The sequence below is a fragment of the Ambystoma mexicanum genome, chromosome 4q, assembly GCF_040938575.1.
Source record: "Ambystoma mexicanum isolate Mex_15411 chromosome 4q, UKY_AmexF1_1, whole genome shotgun sequence".
In the NCBI taxonomy this organism is placed as follows: Eukaryota; Metazoa; Chordata; class Amphibia; order Caudata; family Ambystomatidae; genus Ambystoma; species Ambystoma mexicanum.
The window spans coordinates 195,969,016-195,985,145 of record NC_090928.1 but is presented as its reverse complement, the minus strand read 5'-3'; the positions used below and the strand labels follow the sequence as shown (position 1 = coordinate 195,985,145).

Here is a 16,130-nt window from a genome sequence, read left to right as displayed (position 1 = left end):
AGGGCTACTGCGGCTGCACTTAGCAGGTCGTCAGCAGCTACGGGCTCTTTTCGGTTCAGCGGCACACTTCGGTTTCAGCACTTAGCAAACAGCACCAATGCAGATCTCGGACACTGGTTGGACTCTCTTCACCCCCTCGGTCCAGCACTCTCGTTAGGGGACTCTGGATCTGGAGGTCCTGCTTCAGGATGGTCCTTAGGAGTCTCCTGGAGCTTCAGGTCAGATTTGTTCTCTCACAGCAACGAAGAAGCACAGCCAGTCTGGGATGGTGATCCAGTGGAGTTCGTCTCGGGGTCAGTGGGTCCCACTAACCCAAGGGGAGAAGTCGTTCTGTCCAGAACTTCTCTGTCAAGGTGAAAAAGGAGTTCAGCACAGCAGCAGGGCTTCACCGGGCAGTTCAAAGTTCCAGGAGGTTGCAGCAAGCTTCGTTCACGGTTTCTTTGGTGTTTCTCCCAGTGGTCGACTCTGCGTGGTGTCCCAAAAACCTTGCCTTTTAAGCAGGTTTCTTCCATTAATGCACAGCCTAGGCTGTCAATCACACAGCAAGGTGACTAGGTGCATTCAGGCATTCCCAGAGACAAAGGACAGGGGAGTTTCGGGACCCTCCCTCACATCCTGTCCCTCTAGACACACTGGAGCAGGGGCAAGCATCAGGGCTGAAGCCCGCCAAAGGCAAGGCAAGACAAACAAAGGGCTCTAATCTATCTCAACGCGCAGAGAAAAACCCAAGAAAGACCTCACAAACAAAATGACAAAATGGGTGCTGTACTGCAGCTGGGGGTTCAGCCTGCGGTAGAAAAAGCACAATGGTAGGAAAAAGTAAACCACTGCCACCAGCCATTTAAAGTAGTGAGGGTAACATACAAATGTTATGAGAATGTAGGATAAGGGGCTACTAAGTAACCCCCCCCCCCATCACTCCACATAAGATGGTGTGTGCTGGACCTACAAAGAGAAAAGGTAAGTAAAGTCAATTTTTACTTTACTATCCTTGGGAACTGTAGTTCACCCAAGAAAAGGTAGTTAAACCTTAAGAGATATCTAAAGAATTTCTCAGTGAGACTGCACTGAACGTGCTGTGTGTCACCATACAAAAAGCAGATGCCTATGGAGTTTGTCAGATTCCAAAAACAGTGAAAACACCAAATCAAAATCAGGTAAAAACACATGAGGGAGTGAGAGCAAGGTCTCACTCACTCCGGGGTTAAAATTAAAAAGTCCTAAGTCCGGCAAAAGAGCTGGGGATATCTAAGGTTGAAGGGAATTAGCACAGAAATGAGAATTCTCCCTAACATGGCCTTTCTCAAAACAGGAATAAATCCTCAAACAAAAGTTAACAATTCTATATACATTAATACACAAATTCATATTTTAATGATAGACAGAAAATTAGGGGTTGGTAAGAGGTAGGATTCGAGGAAAAGAAAATTAGACAAAATACACATTTCATTAGTTATTTTTTGCCAATTCCTTTGAATTATAAACTAAAATAGTTAACTCCTTTACTCATAAGGGTTGAGAATGTCAGCAATAGTTACATTAATAATCTTACATTATACTCATCCAGCTTGCTATGTTTGTGTAGTAGTTTGTTTGAAATTCTAGAACATTATGAGTAAAGGAGTTAACTATTTTAGTTTATTATTCAAAGGAATTGGCAAAATATAACTAATAACATGTGTATTCTGTCTCATTTTCTTTCCCTCGAATCCTACCTCTTGCCAACCCCTAATTTTCTGTCTATTATTTATTTATTTATTTAATTTACATTTTTAAGGCACTCGCACAGCCCGCAGGCATAGAGGCGCTCTTTCAGGAATTTGTTTTTTAATTGCGTAATTGTTTTTTTTTTTGTATTAGTTGCGTAATTATAATGCGCTTAAACACCCAGAGGTTCTAAGCACGGACCCGGGGATCGAACCTGTGTTGCTTCGTGCCGTCTTGCTTCCAAAGCGCATGTTGCCACTGAGCTATCCTCCCAGGAGGATTATTGAAATATGAATTTGTGTAGTAATGTATATAGAATTGTAAACTTTTGTTTGAGGATTTAGTCCTGTTTTGAGAAAGGCCCATAAGCCGAAACACGTGTTAACTAATGGACAGTCTACTGATTTTGGAAATACATTAAGATGCATGCAATACAGTGCAGACGTACATTTAAGAAACGTTTTGATAAATCAATTTTAGAGAATCAAACATTGTTTGTTGACCTGCGCAACTGAAGAATACTGTGGTCTTTACTATTAAATGAAGTGGTTAAGTGCAGGATTAGAACTTCCGTGGCACCTTTGAAAAATTCGGCAGAGAAGCTGTCTGGGTCTGGGGTTTTCCCAATGTGTAAAGAGGAGCTAGTTTGAAACTTCCTCTTCAGAGATTGCACGAACCAAGAGTTAAATGGATTGCTTTTCTTCCGCAGATTCCTCATCTTGATAAGTATCCCTCCACAGCTCTGCTGCTCGGAAGCCTTTTCCATAGGGGGCATAGTGGACCTCGACTCGGCCGTCAATCATTGATCTGTCTTGCTCGGTGGTCGATAGTCGGCTCCGGAAGTGACGCCAGGCGCTGTACATATGCCACATCACTATGCTCCATGCCTCAGTTCCTTTTTTCCACGCGCTCACATGCTGCATCAGGAACTTGCTCGTTATCACATTGGATCTCGGGTTTCAAGCGGTGCTAGGACTGCCAAAATGTTGGTTATGGACCACTTAACGTCTGTTTATGGTGTTTGGGTTCCACTCACGACACGGAGGCCTGCGCGTCATCCGCCAAGATGCAACCCAAGTCCCTGCGAGACAGAGCCAGTAAGCTGGGCCTGGGCCGACCATAGCCGAAGTCTCAAGCGCAGTCTCTCGTCCGGTCGTCGGAGGCCGAGACTGAGGAGGCCACTCGTCCCGACGAGAGCCGGCACCGCTAAAAAACGAAAGAGGTCCCACTCCAGAAGCCATTCCTCATCTTCTTCCTCAAGGAAGAAGCAACGCCACCATATGCGGGAATCGGATTCTACCTCGGAGCGAGGTAACCCCTCTAAGGGAACGACCACTCGGGAGAGTGGGATTTGTTGAAGAAAGAAATGTTAGACATGTTTCGTCAACAGGCGGCTGTCAGTGCGGTTCCCACCCCCGACAAGCAGGCCTCAGCGCAAAAGAGGCGCTCGGTACCCCTGACCCCATGCTGGCCAAAAAATCAATGCTGACCGAGCTTTCGAGTTCTGTGGCCTACGAGGCCAGGAAATCGCCCTCTAGTAGCCTCTCCCACATCGCCCGTCAGAGCTATCCGCACCGATATCTAACCCTTCAGTGTCTGGGGCTCCACTGCAAGCTAAGCCCTCAGCCTCGGCATCCAGACCTGTGGAGCCGAGAGATAAGCCTTCAACATCGACCTTCGATACAGCGCTTTTCAACCGCTGTTGTGCACACGGTTTTTCAACTCAATTAAGTCCATTTTCGACGCCGAAGAATATGAAGAGGACGACCCCATCTTTGTGGGGTCCGACAGCGTTGACTATTTTGTGAACCAAGACAACTTGATGGCGCTGGCTCAAGGCCTTCAAGATGCCAGTGGGTTGGACACATCCCCAATCTTGAGATGCAACTAAATCAACCCTACAATCACACTCATGTCAAATTCAGGACATTGATCGAGAAAGTGGTTGACACACTCGGCCTCAAGTCGTCTGCCATTCCCCATCAAGGGTATGACCTGACTGGCATCCTGGATGAGGGCCCGGCTGTAGAGCACAAAATGCCCTTTAATCAGGCCATAGCTTACTCTTTGGCTTCCATCTGGTGACCCCATGCACTTTGCCCTACGCGAGTACCAATGTCACAGGGAAGTACAGGCCGGCAAGAGGGGGATCCCTCCTTCCTCTCAACACACCCTTCCCTGGAGGGTTGGTAATGCTGGCTGCCGCTATATCCTCCAGGCCCACGGCATCCACGTTGAATCTCCCTATGGGCAGAGAAGGGGAAAGGATTGGTGCTTTGGCCAAAAAGGTGTTTACGTCTGGCAACATGGCTCTTAAAGCCACAAACGTAGCTTGCGGTTTCGCAAAGTTTTCTTATGGTTTGTGGAAGGCAGTAGAGCATGCAGCAGAATATGTTCCGGTAGGTCCTATTCAGAACGAGTTTATACAGCTGGTGGAGGATGGGATGGAAACTGCCAAGCAGTCCTTGCAAACAGGCCTGGATATTGCTGACTGTGTTGGCCGCTCAATGGGGTCGGCAGTCGTTATGAGAAGGCAGGCCTATTTGTAAACTTCCGACTTCTCCCCGAACTTTTGAAACCGGCTCTTTGACATGCCTTTTGGGGGGGAAATGCTTTTTGGACAGAAGGCGGATGACTCCTTGGAGAAATTCAAGAAGTCTAAAATTGCTGCTAAATCGCTGGGTCTGCGCAGCTGGCTAAGCCTGCTTTCAGCTTTGCCTCCAGAGGCATAGGCGCTGTGTGCCTTATGGCAGGAAAGCGCAGCCCCCACAAGCCAGGCAGGGGCAGAGGCGTTCTTGTTCCGGAAGGGGCAGAGGAGCTTCTAAGGGCCAGAAGACCGTAGCTGCGGGCGGGCGCAACAGCACCTTTGAAGCCGCTTTGATTTTCCCCTCCCATGACATACCGGTTGGTCCCAGTGGCAGGAGATAACCTCTGATGCCTGGGCCCTGCAATTCATTTGGTGGGATTATCTCCCCTTTTTGAGGAATCCTCCAGATAGACCCCCATCTTCACCAATGCAACTGGGATAGAAGCTCCAGGAGGAACTGAGATCCCTGTTGTCGAAGGGTGCTGTGGAAGAGGTGCCTCCCGATTAGAGAGGGTCGGGCTGTTATTCCCGGTATTTCCTGGTAGCCAAAAAAGGAGGAGGTGTTCGTCCCATTTTGGACCTCGGGGCTCTAAACAAGTTCCTGCGAAAAGACAAATTCAGGATGGTGACGTTGAGTGAAATTCTCCACGCTCTCGAGATTTAGGACTGGCTAGTGTCCATAGACATGTAGGATGCCTACTTCCATGTGCCCATAGATCAGAAGCACAAGAAATTCCTGTGGTTCCTCATTGGGAACAAGCACTATCAGTTCAAAGTGTTGCTCTTAGGGTTGACCTCTGCTCCAAGGGTCTTCACCAAGCTCATGACGGTAGTCGCGGCTCACCTTAGGAGATCCACAGTCCACGTATTCCAATACCTGGACAACTGGCTGATCGTGGGTAGTCAGCGGCACATGTTTTGACTCATCTAGATGACACCTGCCTACTATTGCACAGGCTGGGCTTCTCCCTGAACTTAAAGAAGTCCCGCATGACACTGGTCCAAAGGCTCAAGTTCATCGGGGCAGTCCTAGACACTTGTGCAGGGAAGGCCTTCCCTCCCGAGGAGAGAGCCGGCAACATACAACAGATGGTCCAGTTGTTCCGGAACCACGCCACTTTACCAGCAGCTTCCTGTCTTTGCCCCTTGGGCCTCATGGCCTCCTGCATTTTCTTGGTGCCAGAGGCCAACCTGCGCATGAGATCCCTTCAGTGGCTCCTGCGGGACCAGTGATCTCAGTATCTGGGAGCTCTCTTGGATCCTATCAAGGTGTCCCACCAGGTAGTTCGCGCACTCGGCTGGTGGGACACGTGCACAAATCTGATGGCGGGAGAACCCTTCTTGCCCCCTTGGCCTCAGGCCTGAGTGGTCACGGATGCGTCCCTGAAGGGTTGGAGCGCTCACTGCAAGGACTTGCAGGTGATTGGCCTCTGGACTGTATCAGAAGCCAGGTGGCATATCAACAGGCTGAAGTTGCGAGCCATCAGGCTAGCCCTGAAGGCTTTCGCCCCATTGCTCAAGGGGAAGCATGTTTTAATTCTGACGGACAACACAGTGGCCATGTACTACCTAAACAAGCAAGTTGGAGTGCATTCCCGCCCCCTCTGCACAGAAGCGATGCAACTGTGATTTTCATTCATCAAATCTTGGTCTCGGCAGTTTATCTGGCGGGGACAGAGAACAATTTGGCGGATGCTCTGAGCAGGCAGAGCACAGTCTCACACGAGTGGGAAGTGTGCCAAGAAGTCCTGGCGGAGGTTTTCGCACTCTGGGGTACCCCAGCATTGGATCTGTTTGCCACAGAAGCCAGCAGGAATTGCGAACAGTTTTGCTTAAGGGAATTCCCAGCGAATGGTGCACTGGGGGATGCGTTTCTGGTGGATTAGAACTTACCTCTCCATTACGCGTTTCCTCCAATCCCCGTCATTCTGTGGATTCTCGGGAGGTTGCAGAGGTTTCGAGCGACCATGATCTTGATCGCCCCGGATTGGGCGAGGAGGACGTGGTACTCCGACCACTTGGATCTGTCCGCCTCAATGGTTGCCTCGGCGGCCGGATCGCCTCACCCAGTCGGAGGCTCAGATACTATACCCAACCCCTGATTCCCTCAACCTACATGCGTGGCTCTTAAGCGGATGAGATATGAAGACTGGAGAAGATTTGAGGCGTGGTGCAGGGAGCGCAAGGTTGACCCCATCTCTTGCCCTACCACAACAGTGATGGCGTTCCTACTGTCACTAGCCTCTTCATGCCTTCAGATCGCAACAGTCAAAGGGTATTTGGCGGCCCTTTATATTTTTAAAAGGTCCCCGGATCAAGGTTCCTTTTTTACCATACTGATCATGGCCACGAGTCATTTTCTCAGCAGAGAGGGAGGGGACCTCAGCATGGTGGTAGCAGCACCTTTTGGGTATCAGGGCAGCATGTCTTCTGGCAGTACCCTACACAAGTCTCAAAATGAGGAGATTACAGCTGCACTTAGCAGCCTCATGGAATCGGGAGCGGGGTTCACAGGTAGAACTCATCAGCATTCCTCTCTTCCTACACCAGGACCTAGTCGGGTGGAGCATGGACTGCAACCTGAGGATAGGCACGCACTTCCGACAACCAGCACCGCAGGTTACCATTACCACAGATTCGTCCTTGGAGGGCTGGGGAGCTGCCCTGGACAACCACAGCGTCCACAGAGTTTGGTCCCTTCAGGAACAGGAGACCCATATAAATTGCCTAGAGCTGAAGGCCATCTGGCTGGCTCTCAAGGCCTTCCTACGCCTCATAATTGGCAAAATGATCCTCATTAAGACAGACAAATCTTCCATCAACAAGCAGGGTGGCACCAGGTCCCCTCCTCTATGCACCCTGGTGGTCAACATCTGGGAAGGGGCCCTGGCGAAGGACATTCACCTGACAATGATCCACATCCCGGGGGTGTCGAACCTGGGGGCGGCCAGGCTCAGCAGGCTGGGGGCAGACAATTACGAATGGTAATATGAACAATCAGGTCCTTCAAGAGATCTTCAACAGATGGGGTCATCCTCAGGTGGCCCTCTCCACCACCTGGATCAACAGGAAGTGCCTCCAGTTCGCCTTTTGTCAGGGTCTAGGCTCTCTGGGCGATGCTCTTCAGATACAGTGGAACAGCATGAACGCCTATGCCTTCCCTCTCACTTCACTGGTGCACAGGGTGATCTACAAGATAAGATAGACCCAGCACCTCAGCATCATTCTGATATTTCCGTGGTGGCTGGCGAGGCCATGGTTCTCGGAGCTACTCAGCCTGCTGGACCAGCCCCTGATGCACCTTCCACAGGGCCCAGCTCATCTCCTGGTGCAGCAGGGGGGCACAGTGATGCACCCTGCCCCTCAGAAGTTAGTCCTCTCAGTGCGGTTCCTGAGCAGGTCACACTGAAGCATCTGCGCCTCTCGCAGGCAAACCTCGACATCATTAGGGAGGCTTGGAGCGATGCAACTAGAAGCCAGTACAGAAGCAAGTGGATTAGGTTTTGCCACTGGGCCGAAATCTAAGGACGTCGACCCTCGCACTGGACAATGTTCTTTCATTATCAGCACATCTCGCACACTCTGGAGTGCAGATAGACACATGCCGCACCTATCTGGCGGCCATCGGAGCCTACCGGAACTCGGAGGAGGATGTTTTCTCGTCTGCCAATCCAGTGGTTCAAACACATCTGACGGGCCTCACTAGGCTCTACCCGTCCATCAAGAGGCCACACCCCTGTGGGACCTCAACATAGTGTTAGTCGCCTTGGCACATAAGAACTTTAAGCCAATGGTGTCTGCAGACAGTGGGCTAGTCACCATGAAGAAAGCTCTTTTGGTAGGTTTTACGTCTGCACGTCGTGTCAGTGAGATCCAAGCTCTAGTGGCTTCTGAGCCATACACTACCTTTCATAGGGACAAAGTGGTCCTCGGAACGCATCCCGCGTTCTTAAGTTGCCTCAGTTTTTCACCTAAATGAGGAGATAGTACTCCCTATTTTCTTTGCAGACACCAATTACGATACTCCGAGGCTCCTGCACTGTTTAGATGTTAGTCTAGCGCTGAAGTTCTGTGTGGACAGAACCAAGAGCTTTTGCATATCTGAGGCTCTATTTATCGGCTTTGGTGGGGTAAGGCCAGGATACCAGGCTTCCAAGGCCTCCATAGCAAGATGGATGCTTGAGCCATTAAGGTGACCTATGAGGGGCAGCACAAGCCACTTCCGGCAAACATGCATGCCCACACTATCAGGGCCAAGGCCACGGCGGTCACATTTCAGAGACATGTTCTGTGACAGGTCATCAGCACGGCGGCCACGTGGGCCTCTCCCTCTGCCTTTTGCAAGCACTACTATTTGGATGCCGGCTCCAGGTTGGACGCGGCATTTGGGCAGGCAATATTAAGGAACTTGTTTCCTTAAGAAGGGTCTCCTCACCACCCTGGGGCTACATTCAGTTGTAATCACCCATGCAGTATGGAGAAAAGGGGACGGGACCTAAAAGTAAGTATGTTCCACCATTTCCCCCACCCCCTATTAAAGCTGGTGTCATGAGGCAATGGTAATATTGTCGATGCATTTCTGGGGACTGAGGAGTGGCGCCGGTGGGTGGAATCAGTGAAGCGCATGCTCCCAGGGCCGCATCGCTGCAGGCCTCTAAATTTGAAGGGGAAGATGATTTTTTCTGGTGAAAAAGGTTCTGTCTCCCGTCCCTAGGAGGGACACCCATGCAGTATGGGGGAAAGGGGACTATGGACTAAGAGTATGTTAGTCACTAAGGTGAGTAACTTATAATTTTGTCTCTGATCCTTTGGGAATCTAGCGTATCAAGATGCGTTTCTTGAATGTCATCAGCTCAAGTCTTTCTTGGGTACGAGAATATTTTGGTTCTTTTAATGGGATGATTTAAACCATTAACATTCCAAGCGAGTCTTGATAAAGTAGAGCTGATTAGTCTTAAAAGAAGTTGCCAAGAGGGTAGTGCTTATCAATGTGTACAATCTGTGCTTCGGCTGTCAATCTTCTGGCGAGGATTGTCTTAAGTGTACTGTCTTGTCTAGTTTGCATTTTGCGAAAATATCTGGTGTATTTCAGGATCACTGTTCACTTGGACGCATCATATTTACATAGACTTGCCTCTCGAGCAAGTACTTTCAGTCTTATACTGGGGTTCTTGCCAGAAGTTGTCTGTTTTCAATCTGCAATTTGAGAGAGACTGGGTCAATGCCCCATGTGTAGCATCTTGAGTTTAATCAGTTCTTGTTTAACATTGTTACATTTTCTTCTCTTCTCAAGTGTTTCTGATGACCGATATTGGTTTCAGTCTTCTCTTGCTATTTGCATTATTTTATATGTAACGGCAGACCTTATAAAAACAAATGATAGGTCTCTGTGGGTTACCTGGATCCCACTGTAGTCTTGAGGCCCGATGGGCTGTTATATAGTTGTTTGGGTTTGAATTGCCGTATGGAGTGTAGAAGCCAGGAGTTTCAGTATGAAGAATTTCAGATCCCGTCCTTGGGCTCATTCTGGTATTCCGAGGACTTTTATGTTACTCCTTCCCTGGATTCTTGTTCTTCTAGCTGTCCCGTGAGTAGATTAACTATTTTGAGGAGTTGGGCTCACCTTTTCTCAGTACTTGGAATTCGTCCTCTAGCACTGAAAAACTCCCTTTCTCCATGTCTTGTCTGCAGCAAATTGTTCCCAAATCATTACAAATGTATCTCACTTCATGTTTTATTTAGGAGACATCTTTTGCCTTGGATTGTAGCATCATGTAGACCTCTCTAGATGTAGGGTCCTTTCTTGCTCTGTTGGAATCTCTCGACTTCTCTGACATCTCATCAGAACTGTAGTGTTTTTTCCCTGTCCAGATTTCTGTTTACCATATATTATACCATTAGTGAACAGTTGTACAGAGAGGGGACAGTCCGAAATAGACAATGTTGTTCTATACAGATTGTGTGTAGTGTGTTGCTTCCCTAACTTGCTTTTCGGCGTGATTGTCCGCCTGTGGATTTATCAAACTGTCATCTATGCTTCTTGATGTGGATATAGCCTTTACTTGTAATGTGAATTTCAGGCCCTGCCATGTAAATTCACATGTGTCATTTCTGGAGGTCAGTACCTTGGTCTAGATTCAAGACTGGCCTGGGCTACATCTCTTTGCATGTCCTTTCCGAGAGTCTTGTGAAGTGTAGAATGATGCAGAGTCCGGGAAATGCTGGCAAGTCCTGCAGACTCTGCAGGGTTTCCATAATGGTGCTGTGCCAAATGAAGGTAGTAAGTACAAGGTACAAGTCTAATGAAGGTACTACTCGAAGTGGAGAGCATTCTCTGCAAAGTTGAATTTCCCCACTCAGATTAAAGAGGTGTTGGTGTTCCAAATGGCTTTTTCATGCCTCGGCCTTGCAGTACACATTAAACAATGGCCTGTGCTGCCTGTAACTTTACAGAAGCAAAGATACTTGAGTATTTCCTCTGCAAAGTAGACCCTGTCTTAATACCTAAAATAATGTAACATTAAACAGAAATATTTGCTTTTTTTTGTTTAAAGCAATAGATAATGCAATGCTAAAATGTGGACTCCATGTCACAATTTCCCTTAAAACCCCACACAAGTCAGATGATGTACATGTTAATCCTAAATTCACCTCTGTTTTAACAGGCAAGTTTGCCTGTACTTTTTATTTTTTGTGTAAATTGGATTTTATTAATTTCAAAAGAACATTGAAAGATAGGAATCGACATGGGGACACATGCCCTCTTTACATGCTTACAGCTCTGAAACTTTCATATGTACTTATTTTATCCCCCCCCCCCTCACCTATTCTCACCCACCAGTCCTTTAAACCACCATACAAATTGTATATAAAACTTGCGGGCCTCAAACAAACAATTTAAACTTGTGGTGGTCGGGCACCTTTCCCCACAGACCCGACGTAAATCCTGTAACTGCTCATGTCTTTGCTTGGGCCAAGCCGAAAATGTCTTTGTTATAAGGATATTAATTCACCCTGTCCCAAATCTTTTGCAAAATTGCTGCCCTCCACATCTGCAATTCCACTATGTATTGCAGCTGTAACTTTTTCCATAAGATAAATGTTCTTTGCTGTGTCCGCCCATTCCTTTAAACTAGGCAGTTCCCTTCTTTTCCAATGTCTGGCTTGGCACGCCATAGCCACCAGTAGGAGAAAGTGAACCATGGGGGACAGGGAGTGCCATTGCTCCTCTTGCTTATCCAGACCAAACAGCAGCAGCATTGGGTCCAACACCAACCCTCCCCAACATACTTGATCCACCCCAGAACCTCTGCCCAATACATCTGAACCTTCGGACAACCCCACCACATGTGCCAGTAGTCTGCTTTGTCCCTGCAACCATGCCAGCATAGGGGATTCACAGTAGGGAACATTTGGGATAACCGCACCAGGTCACATTGCCACTGGTGTAGTAGCTTCAGGCCATGGAGTTTGTATTGGCAGGATATTGACATTTTGAAAGCCCTTCTACACATGAGTTGCCAACGATGTCTATCCAATTCCAGGCATATATGCCGCTCCCATTTCTGTCTGAGACCCTTCAATGCAGTCTCTGTTTCCAGCAAGGCACTATAGAGTAGTGAGATGAAACCCCTTACCTCTGTGTGTCCATCGAGAACCTTTTCAACTGGGATGAGGTGCCTTTTTATCTTTATCTTCCATTTCTCTGCTTGGAAACTCCTTTCAATCAGAGGTATAGAAGCACAGGCAGCCTTCCTATACCCAGACTAGTTTCCAGCTCCTGGAGGCCTATACATTTCCACCACTCCCACAATTGATCTACTCTGGAGAGTCCTGCCTCAAACCATTTTTGGTATCTATCCAGCTCGGGTATCTCGTCCCGTACCGGGTGGGCCCAGATGTGACTCATTAGGGAAGGAAACAAGGTGATTCTTTCCATCCTGGTTCCCTTATTTAACACCTTCCAGTAAACCCCCAGAAAAGGGTGTTCCCTAATTCTCCGCAGGAGCTGACCGCTAGTGACCCAGAACCATTCCCCTACAGTTGCCGGGCTCAAGTGTTGATTTTCCAAAAACACCCATTGTTTCTCGCGGTCCTCCTTCTGGTGTGGGACCGTTGCTCTGAGCGGAGCCGCCATGTAGTATAGTGTCAGGTCTGGGAGCCCCACTCCCCCTTGTTCTTTCTGCATTATCAATGTATCATAGCCTACTATAGGTTTCTGGTTCTGCCATAGGAACCACATCATTCTGGCTTCGGCTTCTTTCAAGAGTGTCTCCAGGGCCCTGATAGGCAACATTTGAAACATGTACAGAACCCTCGGAGCAGGTTCATTTTTAGGGCGTTGAGCCTCCCCATCCATGAGATCTGTCCCTTGACCCATCCTGCCATTTCATTAAACAGGGTGTTAAATCTAAGGGAGTAATTGGCTGTGCCAAGGTCTTCTCCTGGCCTGACTATGGTAACTCCTAAATATCTTATGCTTTCCAACCGGATTTCTAACCCCAAAGGCTGGAGCGCATCAACATCTCTTTGGTCATCCCCTGCAAAGGGAAACATGACTGACTTATCTTTGTTCACCTTGAAGCCAAGCCTGAGAACAATCCATATTCCCCAATTTTTTCTAGGGCTGCCGCGGTTGAGCTCAGGGGGTTCACCAAGTGCGACAGGACGTCATCTGCATATAACCCCACCTTGAATTTCCTGTCACTAACCCTGATCCCCTCCACCTGTGGGGCCCTTCTAAGCTGTTGCGCCAGCACCTCCATCGAAGTGGCGAGAGAGGGCAGCCCTGCCTCGTGCCCCTCATCAAATTGATGGGTCTCGACAAGCTTCCATTCACCGTCGCACGAGCCACTGGGGAATCATACAATGCCGTTTCCCCTTAAGGAATCGGTCACCCAACTCTAACTTCCGCAAAACCCCATAAAGTCCCAGTCCACCCGGTCAAAATCTATTTTGTCATCCAGGGAGGTCGGCACTGTGTTGCCCTCTTTTTTTGCTGTGGCCTCCATCAGATATAGTGTTTTAGGCGCTGTCGTCCCCCTTTCGACCCTGGATAAACCCCACCTGGTAAGAATGGACCAGTTTTGGCATAGACCCCTCCATTCTCATAACCAGAATCCTGGTGAAAATCTTAGCATCGACATTTAAAAGGGAGATCGGACGGTATGATTTACAGCTCTTCAGGTCCCTTCCCGCCTTAAGTATAACTGTTATTAGTGCTCTCCCAAACGAGGGGGGGTGCCTTCCCCGAGGTCAGTATGCTATTAAACAATTTAGCCATGTGCTGGGCCAAGCCACCCGCAAATGCCTTGTAGAATCCTGCTGTGTAACCATGGTCGCCAGGGGCCTTCCCTACCTTTAGTCCGCTAATGGCTCTCCGTACCTTCTCCTGTGTTATCGTTTTTTCATGGTCTGTGACCTCACTTTCCTGGAGGGTTGGGAGGGAGACCTCGCTCAAGTATCTATCAAGCTCCCCCTCTTCCACCTCCCTCTCTTTTCCGTACAATTGCGCATAGAATGTGACAAATTCCTGGGTAACTTTACCTGTCGTAGAATGTAATTGTCCCCCCGAGACCACAACTTCGGAGACCCATCTGTCGGCTCTCTGACCCCTAAACCTCGATGCTAGCAGGGCATCTGCATTGTCCCCCTTCTCATAGTACCTTTATTTAAGAAACTGTAGGCCTGAGACCACCTTCCCCACTTCAAATGTCCCTCAACTCACATAGTTTCTCTCCTGCCATTCTCAGTTTATCGTCCTTCTTCCCTCCCTCAGGTACCTCAGCTTGTAGCCTGCAGATCTCCCCCCTCAATTTTCAGTTCAGTGGGTCCTAACCCTCTGCTTTGAGGTGCCTTCCCTTGTCAGAAGGCCTCTCCATGTGGCTTTAGCTGCCTCCCAGACAGTACACAAGTCTACCTCTTCAGTGTCGTTTAATCTGAACTACTCCTCTATAGCTTCTCTCATTTCCTTGGCAAAGACCAGGTCCTTTAGTATGAGATCATTGCAGCGCCATAGTGATTCCCTAGGTCTGAGGCCCGTCAACACTACACCCATGTCGACCATATCATGGTCCGACCAGCTAATGGGACTAATTTCACTGGTCATTACTCTCTGGACATTCTGATGGTGAACAAACCAGTAATCTATCCTCTTTCGGGACTTAAGGACCGGGGAAAGGAAAGTAAAACCTCTTTGGCATTCCCTCGAAACATCAATTAAACCCTGATCAGTCATGTAACCGAGGAGGCCCCCCTCCACTTGTATGCCACCACCTCCAGGTTTACCCTGAACCCCACTGTGATCAATGAGCCGATCTGCCCACATGTTAAAGTCCCCTCCCAGCAAGAGGAGTCCCACCGTTCAGGTAATTAACTCTCCCATGAATCCAGGTAGGAACTGGGACTGGCCAGTGCTCGGGCAATAAACTGAGGCGATGGCCACCTGAACTCCCTCGATAGTCCAAGATACCACCAGACCCTCCCATCTTCCCTGCTCCAAATCTGTTGCTCACCTGTACGAATCCTCTGATTAATGAGGATACCCACTCCACCCTTCTTGGTAGGCCCCGATGCCCAAAATATCTGCCCAACCTGAGCCCCTTGGATGCGCCTTTCCGATGCCCAAATCGGACTCGTCTCCTGGCCCATCAACACATCCAGAACCCTGTTTCGGAATTCTCTGCCCAGCAATGATAGCTTAGTGGGAGAATTCCGGTCCTTGACATTTAACTTCCCCATCTTAAGTTAGATCGGCTCGGACCCCTATGTCAAGATGCGCCATTCTGAGGGTAAATCAAGTGCCCTGACCACTTTGTTCTCCTTGACCCCTGAAAGCCATCTGTTCCTGGACTCTTCCTCTCCCCACACCTTAACCCCCCCATCTCCTACCGCCCTTTTCTGCTTCTCGCCCCATTCCCCTTCCCCCTCAGTCCCCCCTGTCCTGGGACTCCCTCCTTTCATGTGAGACACCCACCATGTGATGGGCCATCAGAGGTAACCAATGCTTCACCCACTGTCTCCCTTGTACTCTCCCTTCCCCCCGTCTGCAGGTAAAATGTGCAGGCCCCCTGGGACCGGCTGTTAATATTCAGTCTACATTTCTCTGCCAGGGCCTCAGTCTTATTTTGCTGTAGGCGAAGTGTTCAGCTTCTTATATTTCCTGCCCCCTGGCATCCTTCTCTTTACACTGCGATTCCTTTCCTGGCTTTGCTCCATTGGCGTACCGCTCCTGTCTCCTTAAGAATCTGTGTTCGAGGTCTCCTTCTTTAGGACATGTAAAACCTATTGTGCCTCCTGGCCACTCGTGATACAGTAGTCCACTTCTCCTCTTTCAAATGTCATTGCGAAGGGGAAGGACCCGCGGTATCTGATACCCTTCTCCATAAACCAATGGGTCAGAGGGCGGCAGTCTCTATATCCGGACAGAATACGACCTGACAGATCCTGAAATACTTTGACCGTGTCACCCTCGAATTGAATGCTGCCCAGACGCTTAGCTTTCACAAGCACTTCCATCTTTTCCCTGTACCTCAGGAAGCGGACCACTATAGACCTCAGGCCCCTACCGCCGGCTCTATGGGCTCTTTCCATCCGGACATCCTTCCCTCCATCCGCCATGAAGATGGAATTGATCAATCCTTGGACTTTCTGTCCTACGTGGCCTTTTCTCCCTTTTGTTTTTTTATCCTGAGAATTCGCAAGTTGTTTGCGACGCTCTCTGTTCTCAAGGTCGTCCAGTTTCAGCAACGTTTCTTCCTGGGACTCAAGGTCTGTTAGCCGTGCCTCATACTTCATGTCTAGAAGGTCGACCTGCAGATGGTTATTTTCCATCCCC

General features: G+C 48.9%; 1 protein-coding gene across 2 annotated transcripts in view; it reads left to right on the top strand.

Annotated features, from left to right (window-relative positions):
- The window catches only part of SNX9 (sorting nexin 9), a 1,580,311-nt gene that overhangs the window by 1,025,030 nt on the left and 539,151 nt on the right, over positions 1-16,130 (top strand). The window lies entirely within an intron of this gene.